The following is a 20,602-nucleotide window of genomic DNA, read 5'->3' as shown; positions in this document are numbered from 1 at the left end:
CAAACCACCACTCCTACCGAACACCACCACTCCCACCACACACCCCAAATCCTACAATACACAACAACTCTAACCACACACTACCACTTCTAATACACACCATCAAACCTACCAAACATTACCACATCTGCCACACAGCACGACATCTACCACACACCATCACTCCTACCACACATCACAACCACCACTCCTCTACCAACACCACCACTCCTACCACACACCATCAATTCTACTACAAACCACCACCCCTGCCAGACACCACCACGCCTGCCACACACAATCTCTTCTAACACACACAACCACACCTGCCATACGCCACCATTCCTACCACACACCACCACTCCTACCATACACCAAAACTCCTATCACACATCATCACTCCTACTACACACCACCACTCCTACCATACACAACCACTCCTACCACAGACCACCATTCCTACCAAACTTACCACACACTACCACTCCTACCACACTTACCACACACTACCACTCCTACCACACTTACCACAGAATACCACTCCTACCAAACAACACAACACCTACCAAAGATCACCACACCTTCCACAGAACCACACCTACCACACACTACCACTCCTACCACACATCACCTCCACCACTCCTCTATGACAAACCACCGCTCTTACCACACACCACTACTCCTACCACACACCACCACTCGTACCACACACCACCACTCCTGCCACACACTACCACATCTACCACACCCCACCACAACTATCACACACCACAACACCTACCACACACCTCCACTCCTGCCTCACACCACAACACCTACTGGACACACCACTCCTACCATATACCATCATAACTACAAAACAAGACCACTCCTACCACACACCACAACACACCATCACACCTACCACACACCACCACTCCTACCACACACCACCATACAACACCACACCTACCACACTTCAACACCACCACTCCTACCACACACCACCACACTTACCACACACTACCACTCTTACCACACACCAACACCCCTACCACACAACAGCACACCTACCACAACCACCACTCCTATCACACACAACGACACCTACGACACACCACAACTCCTACCACATATCATCACTCCTTCCATACCCCGTCACACCTACCACACACCACCACTCCTACCACACACTACCGCAACTACCACATACCAACACTTCTACCACCCACCACCACTCCTACCACACACCATCACTCCTACCACAAACCACCACTCTTACCGAACACCACCACTCCTACCACACACCCCAACTCCTACAACATACTACAACTCTAACCACACACTACCACTACTACCACACACCACCAAACCTACCAAACATCACCACATTAACCACACAGCACGACATCTACCACACACCATCACTCCTACCACACATCACAACCACCACTCCTCTACCAACACCACTACTCCTACCATACACCATCAATTCTACCACAGACCACCACTCCTGCCAGACACCACCACGCCTGCCACACACCATCTCTTCTAACACACACAACCACACCTGCCATACACCACCATTCCTACCACACACTACCACTCCTACCACACACCATCACTCCTGTCACAAACCACAACATCTACCACACTCCAAAACCACCACTCCTACCACATACCATCACTCCTTCCACACACCAGCACACTTACCCCACCCCACAACTCGTACCACACTCCAAAACTAATACCACACACCAGCACACCTACCACACACCACAACTTCTCCCACAAATCACGACACCTACGACTCACCACCACTCCAACCACACACTACCACAACTACCACACACCACCATTCCTACCACACACCACAACACCTACCACACACCTCCACTCTTACAACGCATTATCACTCCTACCACACACCACCACACACAACCAGTCCTACCACACACCACCACACCTACCACATACCAACACTCCTACCACACACCACCACACTTACTGCATACCACAACTCCTACCACACACTTACACACCTACCAAACATCACCTCGACTATCACACACTACCACACATCACAACCACCACTCCTACCACACATCACAACCACCACTCCTCTAACACACACCAGTACCCCTACCACACATCAGCACTCCTACAACACACCATCTGTCCTTAGACACACCACCACACCTGCCATACACCACCACTCCTACTACACACAACCACTCATGTCACACACCACCACACCTAACACACACAACCACAAATATCAGACACCACCAAACCTACCACACACCACCACTCCTGTCACACACCACCACCAGCACATCTATGACACACCACCACACGTACCACACACCACCAGTCCTACGACACACCACCACTCCTACCACACACCACCTTTCCTACCACACACCACCACTCCTACCACACATCATCTCTTCTGACACACACCACCACACCTGCCATATACCAGCACTCCTACCACACACCACCACTCCTGCCACACACCACCACTCTTACCACACACAATCACAACTACCAAAAACAACAATTCCTACCACACACCACCATAATTACGACACACCACCACACCTACCACACACCACCAGTCCTACCACACACCACCACTCCTACCGCACTCCATCACTCCTACCATACACCACCACACCTACCACACTCCACCACCACCACTCCTACCACACACAACATCTCCTACAACACACAACTACTTCAACCATACACAACCACTTCTAACACACACCACCACACATACCACACACCACCACAACTATCACACACCACAACACCGAAAACACACCATCACTCCTGGCACACACAACCACGACCACTAATACCACACACCACCACACCTACCAGACACTACCACTTCAACTACACACCACCATACCTACCACTCACAACCACTCCTACCACACACCACAATACCTACCACACACCACCACTCCTACCTAACACCACCACACCTTCCACACACTACCATCCCTACCACGAACCATAACAACTACCACACACTACCACTCCTACCACACACCACTACACTTACCACACATCACCACATCCACGACACACCACCACTCCTACCACAAACCATCACACTTACCACACTCCACCACCACCACTCCTATGACACACCACCACTCCTACCACACACCATAATTCTTGCCACATACCACCACTCCTACCACACAGCAAGACTCCTACCATACACCAGAACACGTACCACACACCACCACTCCTACCACACACCATGACACCAACGAGACATCACTACTACAACCCACTACCACAACTACCCCACACCACCATTTCTATGACACACCACAACGCCTACCACACACCAACACTATTATCACAAATCATCACTCGTACTACACACCACCACTCCTACCACACACAACCACTCCTACTACAGACCACCATTCCTACCACACTTACGACACACTACAACACCTACCACACTTACCACACACTACCACACCTACCACACTTACCACACACTACCACTTCTACCAAACAACACAACACCTACCAAAGATCACCACAACTTCCACAGAACCACACCTACCACACACCACCACTCCTACCACACATCACCACCACCACTCCTCTATGACAAACCACCGCTCTTAGCACACACCACTACTCCTACCACACACCACCACTCGTACCACACACCACCACTCCTGCCACACACTACCACATCTACCACACCCCACTACAACTATCACACACCACAACACCTACCACACACCACTTCTGCCTCACACCACAACACCTACCGGATACACCACTCCGACCATAAACCATCACAACTACAACACAAGACCACTCCTACCACACACCACAACACACCATCACACCTACCACACACCACCACTCCTACCACACACCACCACACAACACCACACCTACCACACTTCAACACCACCACTCCTACCACACACCACCACACTTACCACACACTACCACTCTTACCACACACCAACACCCCTACCACACACCAGCACACCTACCACAACCACCACTCCTACCACACACAACGACACCTACGACACACCACAACTCCTACAACATATCATCACTCCTTCCATACCCCGTCACACCTACCACACACCACCACTCCTACCACACACTACCACAACTACCACATACCAACACTTCTACCACCCGCCACCACTCCTACCACACACCATCACTCCTACCACAAACCACCACTCCTACCGAACACCACCACTCCTACCACACACCCCAACTCCTACAACACACTACAACTCTAACCACACACTACCACTTCTACCACACACCACCAAACCTACCAAATATCACCACATTTACCACACAGCACGACATCTACCACACACCATCACTCCTACCACACATCACAACCACCACTCCTCTACCAACACCACCACTCCTACCACACACCATCAATTCTACTACAGACCACCACTCCTGCCAGACACCACCACGCCTGCCACACACCATCTCTTCTAACACACACAACCACACCTGCCATACACCACCATTCCTACCACACACCACCACTCCTACCACACACCATCACTCCTGTCACACACCACAACACCTACCACACTCCAAAACCACCACTCCTATCACATACCATCACTCCTTCCACATACCAGCACACTTACCCCACCTCACAACTCGTACAACACTCGTACACTCCTACCACACACCAGCACACCTACCACACACCACAACTCCTCCCACATATCACGACACCTACGACACACCACCACTCCTACCACACACTACCACAACTACGACACACTACCACATCTACCACACACCACCATTCCTACCACACCACAACACCTACCACACACCTCCACTCTTACAACGCATCATCACTCCTACCACACACCACCACACACAACCAGTCCTACCACACACCACCACACCTACCACATACCAACACTCCTACCACACACCACCACACTTACTGCATACCACAACTCCTACCACACACTAACACACCTACCAAACATCACCACGACTATCACACACCACCACACCTACCACACACCGCCACTCCTACCACACATCACAACCACCACTCCTACCACACATCACAACCACCACTCCTCTAACACACACCAGTACTCCTACCACACATCAGCACTCCTACAACACACCATCTGTCCTTAGACACACCACCACACCTGCCATACACCACCACTCCTACCACACACCACCAGTCATGCCACACACCACCACACCTAACACACACAACCACAAATATCAGACACCACGTAACCTACCACACACCACCACTCCTGCCACACACCACCACCAGCACATCTATGACACACCACCACACGTACCACACACCACCAGTCCTACGACACACCACCACTCCTACCACACACCACCTTTCCTACCACACACCACCTTTCCTACCACACACCACCACTCCTACCACACACCATCTCTTCTAACACACACCGCCACACCTGCCATACACCAGCACTCCTACCACACACCACCAATCCTGATACACACCACCACTCCTACCACACATAATCACAACTATCAAACACAACAACTCCTACCACACACCACCATAATTACGAAACACCACCACACCTACCACACACCACTAGTCCTACCACACACCACCACTCCTACCGCACTCCATCACTCCTACCATACACCACCACACCTACCACACTCCACCACCACCACTCCTACCACACACAACCACTCCTACCACACACAACTACTCCTACCATGCACAACCACTTCTAACACACACCACCACACATACCACACACCACCACAACTATCACACACCACAACACCGAAAACACCACCACTCCTGACACACACAACCACGACCACTAATACCACACACCACCACACCTACCACACACTACCACTTCAACTACACACCACCATACCTACCACTCACAACCACTCCTACCACACACCACAATGCCTACCACACACCGCCACTCCTACCAAACACCACCACACCTTCCACACACTACCATCCCTACCACGAACCATCACAAGTACCACACACTACCACTCCTACCACACACCACTACACTTACCACACATCACCAAATCCACGACACAGCACCACTCCTACCACAAACCATCACACTAACCACACTCCACCACCACCACTCCTATGACACACCACCACTCCTACCACACACCATAATTCTTACCACATACCAAAACTTCTACCACACAGCAAGACTCCAACCACACACCAGAACACCTACCACACACCACCACTCCTACCACACACCATGACACCAACGAGAATCACTACTACACCCCACTACCACAACTACCACACACCACCATCTCTATGACACACGACAATGCCTACCACACACCAACACTCCTATCACACATCATCACTCCTACTACACACCACCACTCCTACCACACACAACCACTCCTACTACAGACCACCATTCCTACCACACTTAGCACACACTACCACTCCTACCACACTTACCACACACTACCACTCCTACCAAACACCACAACACCTACCAAAGATCACCACAACTTCCACAGAACCACACCTACCACACACAACCACTCCTACCACACATCACCACCACCACTCCTCTATGACAAACCACCGCTCTTACCACACACCACAACTCCTACCACACACCACCACTCGTACCACACACCACCACTCCTGCCACACACTACCAGATCTACCACACCCCACCACTACTATCACACACCACAACACCTACCACACACCTCCACTCCTTCCTCACACCACAACTCCTACCGGTCACACCTCTCCTACCATATACCATCACAACTACAACACAAGACCACTCCTACCACACACCATCACACCTACCACACACCACCACTCCTACCACACACCACCACACAACACCACACCTGCCACACTTCAACACAACCACTCCTACCACACACCACCACACTACCACTCTTACCACACACCAACACCCCTACCACACACCAGCACACCTACCACAACCACCACTCATACCACACACAACTACACCTACGACACCACAACTCCTACAACATATCATCACTCCTTCCATACCCCGTCACACCTACCACACACCACCACTCCTACCACACACCACTACACCAACCACATACCAACACTTCTACCTCCCACCACCACTCCTACCACACACCATTACTCCTACCACACACCACCACTCATACCGAACACCACCACTCCTACCACACACCCCAACTCCTTCCACACACTACAACTTTAACCACACACCACCACTTCTACCACACACCACGAAACCTACCTCAGACCACCACACGTACCACCGACCACCACTCCTACCACACACCATTAATCCTACCTCACACCACCACTTCTAGCGAACACAATACACCTACAACACACCACCACTCCTACCATACACTACCACTCTAACCACACACCATCACAACTACCACACACCACCAAACCTAGCACAAATCATAACTTTTACCACACACCTCCACTCCTACCACACACCACCACACTTACCAAACATCACATCTACCACACACTACCACTCCTACCACACATCACAACCACCACTCCTCTACCAACACAACCACTCCTACCACACACCATCAATCCTAGCACAGACCACCACTCCTGCCACACACCATCTCTTCTAACACACACCACCACACCTGCCATACACCACCATTCCTACCACACACCAGCACTCCTACCACACACCATCACTCCTGTCACACCACCACACCTACCACACTCCAACACCACCACTCCTACCACACACCATCAATTCTACCACAGACCACCATTCCTGCCAGACACCACCACGCCTGCCACACACCATCTCTTCTAACACACACAACCACACTTGCCATACACCACCATTCCTACCACACACCACCACTCCTACCACACACCATCACTCCTGTCACACACCACAACACCTACCACACTTCAAAACCACCACTCCTACCACATACCATCACTCCCTCCACACACCAGCACACTTACCCCACCCCACAACTCGTACCACACTCCAACACTAATACCACACACCAGCACACCTACCACACACCACAACTCCTCCCACAAATCACGGCACCTACGACACACCACCACTCCTACCACACACTACCACAACTACCACACACCACCATTCCCACCACACACCACAACACCTACCACACACCTCCACTCTTACAACGCATCATTACTCCTACCACATACCACCACACAAAACCAGTCCTACCACACACCACCACACCTACCACATACCAACACTCCTACCACACACCACCACACTTACCGCATACCACAACTCCTACCACACACTAACACACCTGCCAAACATCAACACGACTATAACACACCACCACACCTACCACACACCGCCACTCCTACCACACATCACAACCACCACTCCTACCACACATCACAACCACCACTCCTCTAACACACACCAGTACTCCAACCACACATCAGCACTCCTACAACACACCATCTGTCCTTAGACACACCACCACACCTGCCATACACCACCACTCGTACGACACACAACCACTCATGCCACACACCCCCACACCTAACACAGACAAACACAAATATCAGACACCACCAAACCTACCACACACCACCACTCCTGCCACACACCACCACCAGCACATCTATGACACACCACCACACGTACCACACACCACCAGTCCTACGACACACCACCACTCCTACCACACACCACCTTTCCTACCACACACCACCACTCCTACCACACACCATCTCTTCTAACACACACCACCACACCTGCCATACACCAGCACTCCTACCACACACCACCACTCCTGCCACACACCACCACTCCTACCACACACAATCACAACTACCAAACACAACAACTCCTACCACACACCACCATAATTACGACACACAACCACACCTACCACACACCACCAGTCCTACCACACACCACCACTCCTACCGCACTCCATCACTCCTACCATACACCACCACACCTACCACACTCCACACCACCACTGATACCACACACAACCACTCCTACCACACACAACTACTACCATGCACAACCACTTCTAACACACACCACCACACATACCACACACCACCACAACTATCACACACCACAACACCGAAGACACACCACCACAACTATCACACACCACAACACCGAAGACACACCACCACTCCTGGCACACACAACCACGACCACTAATACCACACACCACCACACCTACCACACACTACCACTTCAACCACACACCACCATACCTACTACTCACAACCACTCCTACCACACACCGCAATACCTACCACACACCGCCACTCCTACCAAACACCACCACACCTTCCACACACTACCATCCCTAACACGAACCATCACAACTACCACACACTACCACTCCTACCACACACCACTACACTTACCACACATCACCAAATCCACGACACACCACCACTCCTACCACAAACCATCACACTTACCACACTCCACCACCACCACTCCTATGACACACCACCACTCCTACCACACACCATAATTCTTACCACATACCACCACTCCTACCACACAGCAAGACTCCTACCACACACCAGAACACCTACCACACACCACCACTCCTACCACACACCATGACACCAACGAGACATCACTACTACAACCCACTACCACAACTACCACACACCACCATTTCTATGACACACCACAATGCCTACCACACACCAACACTCCTATCACACATCATCACTCCTACTGCACACCACCACTCCTACCACACACAACCACTCCTACTACAGACCACCATTCCTACTACACTTACCACACACTACCACACCTACCACACTTACCACACACTACCACTCCTACCAAACACCACAACACCTACCAAAGATCACCACAACTTCCACAGAACCACATCTACCACACACCACCACTCCTACCACACATCACCACCACCACTCCTCTATGACAAACCACCGCTCTTACCACACACCACTACTCCTACCAGACACCACCACTCGTACCACACACCACCACTCCTGCCACACACTACCACATCTACCACACACCGCCACTCCTACCACACATCACAACCACCATTCCTACCACACATCACAACCACCACTCCTCTAACACACAGCAGTACTCCTACCACACATCAGCACTCCTTCAACACACCATCTGTCCTTAGACACACCACCACATCTGCCATACACCACCACTCCTACGACACACAACCACTCATGCCACACACCACCACACCTAACACATACAACCACAAATATCAGACACCACCAAACCTACCACACACCACCACTCCTGCCACACACCACCACCAGCACATCAATGACACACCACCACACGTACCACACACCACCAGTCCTACGACACACCACCACTCCTACCACACACCACCTTTCCTACCACACACCACCACTCCTACCACACACCATCTCTTCTAACACATACCACCACACCTGCCATACACCAGCACTCCTACCACACACCACCACTCCTGCCACACACCACCACTCCTACCATACACAATCACAACTACCAAACACAACAACTCCTACTACACACCACCATACTTACGACACACAACCACACCTACCACACACCACCATTCCTACCACACACCACCACTCCCACCGCACTTCATCACTCCTACCATACACCACCACACCTACCACACTCCACACCACCACTCCTACCACACACAACCACTCCTACCACACACAACTACTCCTACCATACACAACCACTTCTAACACACACCACCACACATACCACACACCACCACAACTATCACACACCACAACACCAAAAACACACCACCACTCCTGGCACACACAACCACGACCACTAATACCACACACCACCACACCTACCACACACTACCACTTCAACCACACACCACCATACCTACCACTCACAACCACTCCTACCACACACCACAATAACTACCACACACCGCCACTCCTACCAAACACCACCACACCTTCCACACACTACCATCCCTACCACGAACCATCACAACTACCACACACTACCACTCCTACCACACACCACTACACTTACCACACATCACCAAATCCACGACACACCACCACTCCTACCACAAACCATCACACTTACCACACTCCACCACCACCACCCCTATGACACACCACCACTCCTACCACACACCATAATTCTTACCACATACCACCACTCCTACCACACAGCAAGACTCCTACCACACACCAGAACACCTACCACACACCACCACTCCTACCACACACCATGACACCAACGAGACATCACTACTACAACCCACTACCACAACTACCACACACCACCATTTCTATGACACACCACAATGCCTACCACACAACAACACTCCTATCACACATCATCACTCCTACTACACACCACCACTCCTACCACACACAACCACTCCTACTACAGACCACCATTCCTACCACACTTACCACACACTACCACTCCTACCACACTTACCACACACTACCACTCCTACCAAACACCACAACACCTACCAAAGATCACCACAACTTCCACAGAACCACACCTACCACACACCACCACTCCTACCACACATCACCACCACCACTCCTCTATGACAAACCACCGCTCTTACCACACACCACTACTCCTACCACACACCACCACTCGTACCACACACCACCACTCCTGCCACACACTACCACATCTACCACACTCCACCACAACTATCACACACCACAACACCTACCAAACATCTCCACTCCTGCCTCACACCACAACACCTACCGGTCACACCTCTCCTACCATACCATCACAACTACAACACAAGACCACTCCTACCACACACCACAACACACCATCACACCTACCACACACCACCACTCCTACCACACACCACCACACAACACCACACCTACCACACTTCAACACCACCACTCCTACCACACACCACCACACTACCACTCTTACCACACACCAACACCCCTACCACACACCAGCACACCTACCACAACCACCATTCATACCACACACAACTACACCTACGACACCACAACTCCTACAACATATCATCACTCCTTCCATACCCTGTCACACCCACCACACACCACCACTCCTACCACACACCACTACACCTACCACATACCAACACTTCTACCACCCACCACCACTCCTACCACACACCATTACTCCTACCACACACCACCACTCCTACCGAACACCACCACTCCTACCACACACCCCAACTCTTTCCACACACTACAACTTTAACCACACACTACCACTTCTACCACACACCACGAAACATACCACACACCACCACACTTACCACCCACCACCACTCCTACCACACACCATTAATCCTACCACACACCAACATTTCTTGCGAACACAATACACCTACAACACACCACCACTCCTACCACACACTACCATTCTAACCACACACCATCACAACTACCACACACCACCACACCTACCACAAACCACAACTTTTACCACACACCTCCACTCCTACCACACTTACCAAACATCACCACATCTACCACACACTACCACTCCTACCACACATCACAACCACCACTCCTCTACCAACACCACCACTCCTACCACACACCATCAATCCTACCACAGACCACCACTCCTGCCACACACCATCTCTTCTAACACACACCACCACACCTGCCATACACCACCATTCCTACCACATACCACCACTCCTACCACACACCATCACTCCTGTCACACCACCACACCTACCACACTCCAACACCACCACTCCTACCACATACCACCACTCCTTCCACACACCAGCACACTTACCACACGCCACAACTCGTACCACACACCAACACTCCTACCACACACCAGCACACCTACCACACACCACAACTCCTCCCACAAACCACGACACCTACGCGACACCGCCACTCCTACCACACACTACCATACACCACCAATCCTACCACACACCACAACACCCATCACACACCTCCACTCTTACAACGCATCATCACTCCTACCACACACCACCACACACAACCAGTCCTACCACACACCACCACACCTACGACATACCAACACTCCTACCACACAACACCACACGTACCGCACACCACAACTCCTACCACACACTAATACACCTACCAAACATCACCATGACTATCACACACCACCACACCTACCACACACCGCCACTCCTACCACACATCACAACCACCACTCCTCTAACACACACCAGCACTCCTACAACACACCATCTGTCCTTCGACACACCACCACACCTGCCATAGACCACCACTCCTACCACACACCACCACTCTTGCCACACACCACCACACCTAACACACACAACCACAAATATCACACACCACCAAACCTACCACACACCACAACTCCTGACACACACCACCACCAGCACTCGTATGACACACCACCATACGTACCATACACCACCACTCCTACGACACACCACCATTCCTACCACACACCATGACACCTACGAGACACCACGACTACAACCCACTACCACAACTACCACACACCACCATTTTTATGACACACCACAACGCCTACCACACACCAACACTCCTATCACACATCATCACACCTACTACACACCACCACTCCTACCACACACAACCACTCCTATTACAGACCACCATTCCTACCACACTTACCACACACTACCACTCCTACCACACTTACCACACACTACCACTCCTACCAAACACCACAACACCTACCAAAGATCACCACAACTTCCACAGAACCACACCTACCACACACCACCACTCCTACCACACATCACCACCACCACTCCTCTATGACAAACCACCGCTCTTACCACACACCACTACTCCTGCCACAAACCACCACTCATACCATACACCACCACTCCTGCCACACACTACCACATCTACTACACACCACCACAACTATCACACACCACAACACCTACCACACACCTCCACTCCTGCCTCACACCACAACACCTACCGGTCACACCACTCCTACCATATGCCATCACAACTACAACACAAGACCACTCCTACCACACACCACAACACACCATCACACCTACCACACACCACCACTCCTATCACACACCACCACACACCACACCTGCCACACTTCAACACCACAACTCCTACCACACACCACCACACTTACCACACACTACCACTCTTACCACACACCAACACCCCTACCACGCACCAGCACACCTACCACAACCACCACTCATACCTCACACAACTACACCTACGACACCACAACTCATACAACATATCATCACTCCTTCCATACCCCGTCACACCTACCACACACCACCACTCCTACCACTCACCAGTACACCTACCACATACCAACACTTCGACCACCCACCACCACTCCTACCACACACCATTACTCCTACCACACACCACCATTTCTAGGGAACACAATACACCTACAACACACCACCACTCCTACCACACACTACCACTCTAACCACACACCACCAGAACTACCACACACCACCACACCTACCACAAACCACAACTTTTACCACACACCACCACTCCTACCACACACCACCACACTTACCAAACATCACCACATCTACCACACACTACCACTCCTACCACACATCACAACCACCACTCCTCTACCAACACCACCACTCCTACCACACACCACCAATCCTACCACAGACCACCACTCCTGCCACACACCATCTCTTCTAACACACACCACCACACCTGCCATACACCACCATTCCTACCACACACCACCACTCCAACCACACACCATCACTCCTGTCACACCACCACACCTACCACACTCCAACACCACCACTCCTACCACATACCGCCACTCCTTCCACACACCAGCACACTTACCACACGCCACAACTCGTACTATACACCAACACTCCTACCACACACCAGCACACCTACCACACACCACAACTCCTCCCACAAATCACGACACCTACGACACACCACCACTCCTTCCACACACCACCAATCTTACCACACACCACAACACCTATCACACACCTCCACTCTTACAACGCATCATCACTCCTACCACACACCACCACACACAACCAGTCCTACCACACACCACCACACCTACCACATAACAACACTTCTACCACACAACACCACACGTACCGCACACCACAACTCCTACCACACACTACCACACCTACCAAACATCACCACGACTATCACACACCACCACACCTACCACACACCCCCACTCCTACCACACATCACAACCACCACTCCTCTAACACACACCAGCACTCCTACAACACACCATCTGTCCTTAGACACACCACCACACCTGCCATAGACCACCACTCCTACTACACAACACCACTCCTGCCAAACACCACCACACCTAACACACACAACCACAAATATCACACACCACCAAACCTACCACACATCACCACTCCTGCCACACACCACCACCAGCACTCGTATGACACACCACCATACGTACCATACACCACCACTCCTACGACACACCACCACTCGTACCACACACCACGACACCTACGAGACACCACTACTACTACCCACTACCACAACTACCACACACTACCATTTTTATGACACACCACAACGCCTACCACACACCAACACTCCTATCACAGATCATCACACCTACTACACACCACCACTCCTACCACACACAACCACTCCTACTACAGACCACCATTCCTACCACACTTACCACACACTACCACTCCTACCACACTTACCACACACTACCACTCCTACCACACACCACAACACCTACCAACGATCACTACAACTTCCACAGAACCACACCTACCACACACCACCACTCCTACCACACATCACCACCACCACTCCTTTATGACAAACCACCACTCTTACCACACACCACTACTCCTACCACACACCACCACTCGTACCACGCACCACCACTCCTGCCACACACTACCACATCTACCACACCTCACCACAACTATCGCACACCACAACACCTACCACGCACCACCACTCCTGCCACACACCACCACACCTACCACACATTACCACCACCACTCTTCTACCACACACCACCACTCCTACCATACACTACAACTCCTACCACACACCACTAATCCTACCACACACCATCACTCCTACCACATACAACCACTCCATCCACACAGCACCACACCTACCACACACCACCACAACTATCATACACCACCACTCCTACCACAGACCATCACAACTACCACATACGAACACTCCTACCACGCACCACCACACGTACCACACACCACCACTCCTACCACACACCACCACACCTACCACACACCAACACTCCTTCGAGACACCAGCACTCCTAACACACATCACCACACCTACCATACACAACTCTTACCACACACCACCACACTTATCACACACCACCACAACTACGGTACACAACCACACCTACCACACACCACCACACCTACCACTCACCACCACTCGTACCACACACTACCACATCTACCACAAACCACCATTATTCCTACCAAACACCACCACAACTACCACACACCACCACTTTTCCCACACACCACCATAACTACCACACACCATCACACCTACCACACACCACCACTCCCACACACCACGACTCGTACCACACACCACCACACCTACCCGACACCACCACACCTGCCATACACCACCACACCTACCACACTCCACCACCACCACTCCTACCACACACTACCACACCTACCACACACCACCACTCCTTCCACACACCACCACTCCTACCACACACCTCCACTCCTACCACTCACCAACACACCTAACATACACCATCATTCCTACCACACACCACCACACCTACCACACACCACCACACCTACCACACACCACCACTCCTATCTCAGACCACCACACCTACCACACTGCACCACTACCACACACCACTACTTCTACCACACACAACCACTTCTACCACACACCACCACTCCTTCCACATACCACCCCACCCATTACACACCACCACAACTACCACACACCACCATACCTACCACACACCACCACTCCTACTTCACACCATCACACCTACCACACACCAGCACTCCTACCACACACCACCACACCTACCACACACCACCACTCCTACCACACACACACACACACACACACACACACACAGTTACGTATTCATCTACATTGTTGTTCATTCAAGCTGAGTAAAAAGGCAGGTTTATTTATGGACTGCTGCTGTTTTTATTTTTACAGAACAGTTTCCTATGATCAGAACAGTTTGCCTTAGTTTTTCTTCAAATTTATCATTTATGTTTTCCATCTTTCGCCTTCTTATCCTTTTCTTTCACTTGTTCGTTCTTTCGTCAGAATTCTGTTTTTGCATCCAGCTTAAGATCTTTTACTGCAATCGGCTGCCTTGCAACAACAGCAGACAGTTTCATCATACTTAAAGAATTACCCCTATTTTATTCATTAGAATTCCTGTTCCGTATCCTCGTCAACCACTTCTTTATTTCTTTTTTGCTTCTTCAATTGCTATTTTAATGTCCACATCCCACAAAACTGTCCTACTCCTACTATTAAACATCCTTGCAATAATATGCACTCTTTAAAAAAGTTTCCTAGCCTAACACCTGCACACTCCATAAAAGTCTTCACTGACCATAACTCTTCCTCACCCTGTCGTTTGTATTAATCTACCACTGGACTGTCTATCTAGAGTTCTATTCCTGACTATCTTTTCAAGGCACTCCTCTCAAGCATCGCTTTTCAAGCTTCTTCCAGTTTCAGTTTCTTTATCACAATCACATAGTTACATAAATTTCCCTCTCACCACTCTCACAGATTGTAATAAAAATGGAGATGGACTAATAAAAGTTCAAATATATTTTCTGGTGAGACAACGGGGGAAGGAACCCTGGGAGAGCTAACTATGCAGGGGAGTTGGGGGAAGAGTTAAAAGTATATAGATAAATTAAAATAAAAACCTGCACAAGGGACTCGGTGGCTCGGTCGATTTTTTGCTGGCTTCATTGGAAGGACGGATTACTGTTTGGGTTTAAACCCAGTCGACTGCTGCTTTGTAGAGTATACGCCCACAATTTAACGACTGCCAGCAACAATCAACTCACTAAACCAAAGCCGTACTACTATCTACATAACCTATCCTCTGTATCACCGTCTTTTCAGGGTTTCTTTCCTTTCCTTCGAACCCCCTATGACTTTTTGCGCTCACCGTAACTAGCAATCGGACCTACGAATTAAATGACGTTCCGCTGAATATGAACTGCGACATATATCTGACTAACGGAATTGGTTAGGTTAGGTTAGATGAGGCTGTGTTATGTTAGGGTATGTTAGGTTTTGGCTGGGGTAGGGATGGTGAGGTTTAGTTAGGTTAGGGTAGGCTACGTTAGATTAGGCTAGGTTTTGATTAGGTTAGGTCAGGTTATGTTTAAGCTCGGTTGAGTTACATTAGGTGAAGTTTACTTAGGCTATGATTAAGTTAGGTTAGGGTAAGTTAGAATAGATTAGGTTCCGCGGACCAAGTTATAAATTTCGCAGGTGTTATGAATTTCACACGACACCGGAAGTGGTTGGTGGCGACGACAATCATCCATTCAACTTGATATAGTGCTGCTTACTTTTTCCTTCACCTTTCTCCTATTTTCTTAGTTTGCTCTCACCCCCTATTTCTTCCATCCTTTCGGTTACTTTTTAATGATCTTTCCACTTCAGGTGGGTCTACACTGAATGATAAGTTAAATGGTTCCCTGCAACTCAGGAAACTATTTACAGCGCCGGATGGTAACCATATAACCGAATAACGGGGTGATGTGGAGGCTAATATGATGTCCCTGTTAAAAGGATAAAGAGACGCAAGTAACCAAATTTATTTATCCCCGCTCCTCTCTGTGGTAAGGCGCGGTCTACAGCTAGAGAACATCGACTCTACATGGGCAGTTGTTTGCTTGTGGTTAATGGGTCTATACGGCCAAACAGACAGGGGTTACTCAACAACAACAACAACGTGACACCGGAATTAAGAACCTGCTCTGAATATAAAACAGATAACGTCACCGTAATCTGACGCGGCCTGAATCTACCACCTCTGATTGAATGCTGAGTGGTATCAATAAATTATCATTAGAATATGATACCAGTCACGGAAAGGATAAAGAGCCGTAGTACTTTCTCTCTCTCTCTCTCTCTCTCTCTGCCCTTGAGCTCCTTTTCCATGGCGAATTTTGTGCTAGTATACTTCCCTATCCTCTTATATGATACTGAGCAAACTGTGTCGATAATGGAATGGCGCAAATAACATTGAAGAGAAGGTTACTGTGTACGGAATAAATTAAATCGTCAAGCACGAGGTGCAACGAAACCTACCGTGCCATCCAGGGCCATGTTTCAAGTGGCAGTGTAGTTTCGTATCGCCTCTCCCTAAGCGATTTATTTTGCCTATTACACCTTATCATTCCTTGCATGATGAGTGTAATGTTTTCAGACATACTTAGTTCAGTAACATTCAGCAGGATACTGACGAGGGAGGTGGTGGCATAGTCGGTAGAGAAATTGTATGCTGTCCCTATGGACGCGGGTTCAAATCCCAGCTGGGACAGGGAACATTTTAAAGGATTTGGATTTCATTAAAATATACCTTACTGATATATCAATGACCCACCGACGTGTCGTAAACTTATTTCCTCTATTACCGATACAGCATTTCTGCATGAGACAGCACTAGCATGTATTTAATATGAACTATGCCTGTCAGCGTCGAAGTGGTGACATGTGGAGGTGTGTGGTACATAAGAGGACTGCTGGGCCTAACAGATGGACTGTCAAGCCAATGACCAGGGTCGAATACATAAATACATTCCTTACCTGCCCCTTGTCGACGCTACGGGGGTTACAGATGAACTGATCCCGTCCACGCAGTCTTACCTGTTAATCCTTGACTCACCTATACCACTCTCCCACTCCACCCCCTTCCCTTACCCCTCCACCTCGCCCCACCCCAAACCGCACCACCCCACCCCACCCCACCTCACCCTCCCAGTCTCCATATGTTCCTGTTCACTCAGCGGCCCAACTCGGACAAAGGAATACAAAAGCAAGCACACAACAAAAGACCTGTTGATTCTTTCGTGGCTGTTTGTGATACGGAATACTATGATTATCAATACAATTCATTAAAGACGGGGATAGAAAGACAGGAATGCTCCCCCTCCCCTCCCACCTATCCACTATATCCAGCAGTCGATGCTGGCAGGAAATAATAAGGACCACCATACAGCATAGAAAAGCTATCATGGAAATATCAAAGGAAAAAAGGAAAGGAATTCATATTCACCACGTAAAAAAAGGAAAGTACCATTAGGTGAAGAATACTCGTTGATGTTGTTTTGCAGTTGTGTCCTTCAAGCTCAGAATTAAACGTATATTAAGGGAAGCATGTGACTTGGCAAAAATAGACTGTCTTCATAAAAAACCCTCAGGCCGGACCATTCCCTAAGGTGGGAAAAGAAAGAAGAAGAAATTGACGGAGGAGGAGGAGGAGGAGGATAGAGTGAGGGACAGATA

The 20,602-nt window shown here is 50.0% G+C and overlaps 1 protein-coding gene across 1 annotated transcript in view; it reads right to left on the bottom strand.

Annotated features, from left to right (window-relative positions):
• Positions 1-19,918, bottom strand: part of LOC145395176 (juvenile hormone esterase-like) — a 143,947-nt gene extending 124,029 nt beyond the window's left edge. The window contains exon 1 of the mRNA XM_080268868.1: positions 19,904-19,918. The gene's annotated coding sequence lies outside the window, so the exon portion shown is untranslated. The remainder of the gene's footprint in view (positions 1-19,903) is intronic.
• Positions 19,919-20,602: the final 684 nt, after the last annotated feature.

This window comes from Coenobita brevimanus, chromosome 30 (assembly GCF_032717465.1).
Source record: "Coenobita brevimanus isolate Jiangsu-jjx chromosome 30, ASM3271746v2, whole genome shotgun sequence".
Classification (NCBI taxonomy): domain Eukaryota; kingdom Metazoa; phylum Arthropoda; class Malacostraca; order Decapoda; family Coenobitidae; genus Coenobita; species Coenobita brevimanus.
The sequence above is the reverse complement of the archived record's forward strand: the minus strand, read 5'-3'. Positions and strand labels throughout refer to the sequence as shown.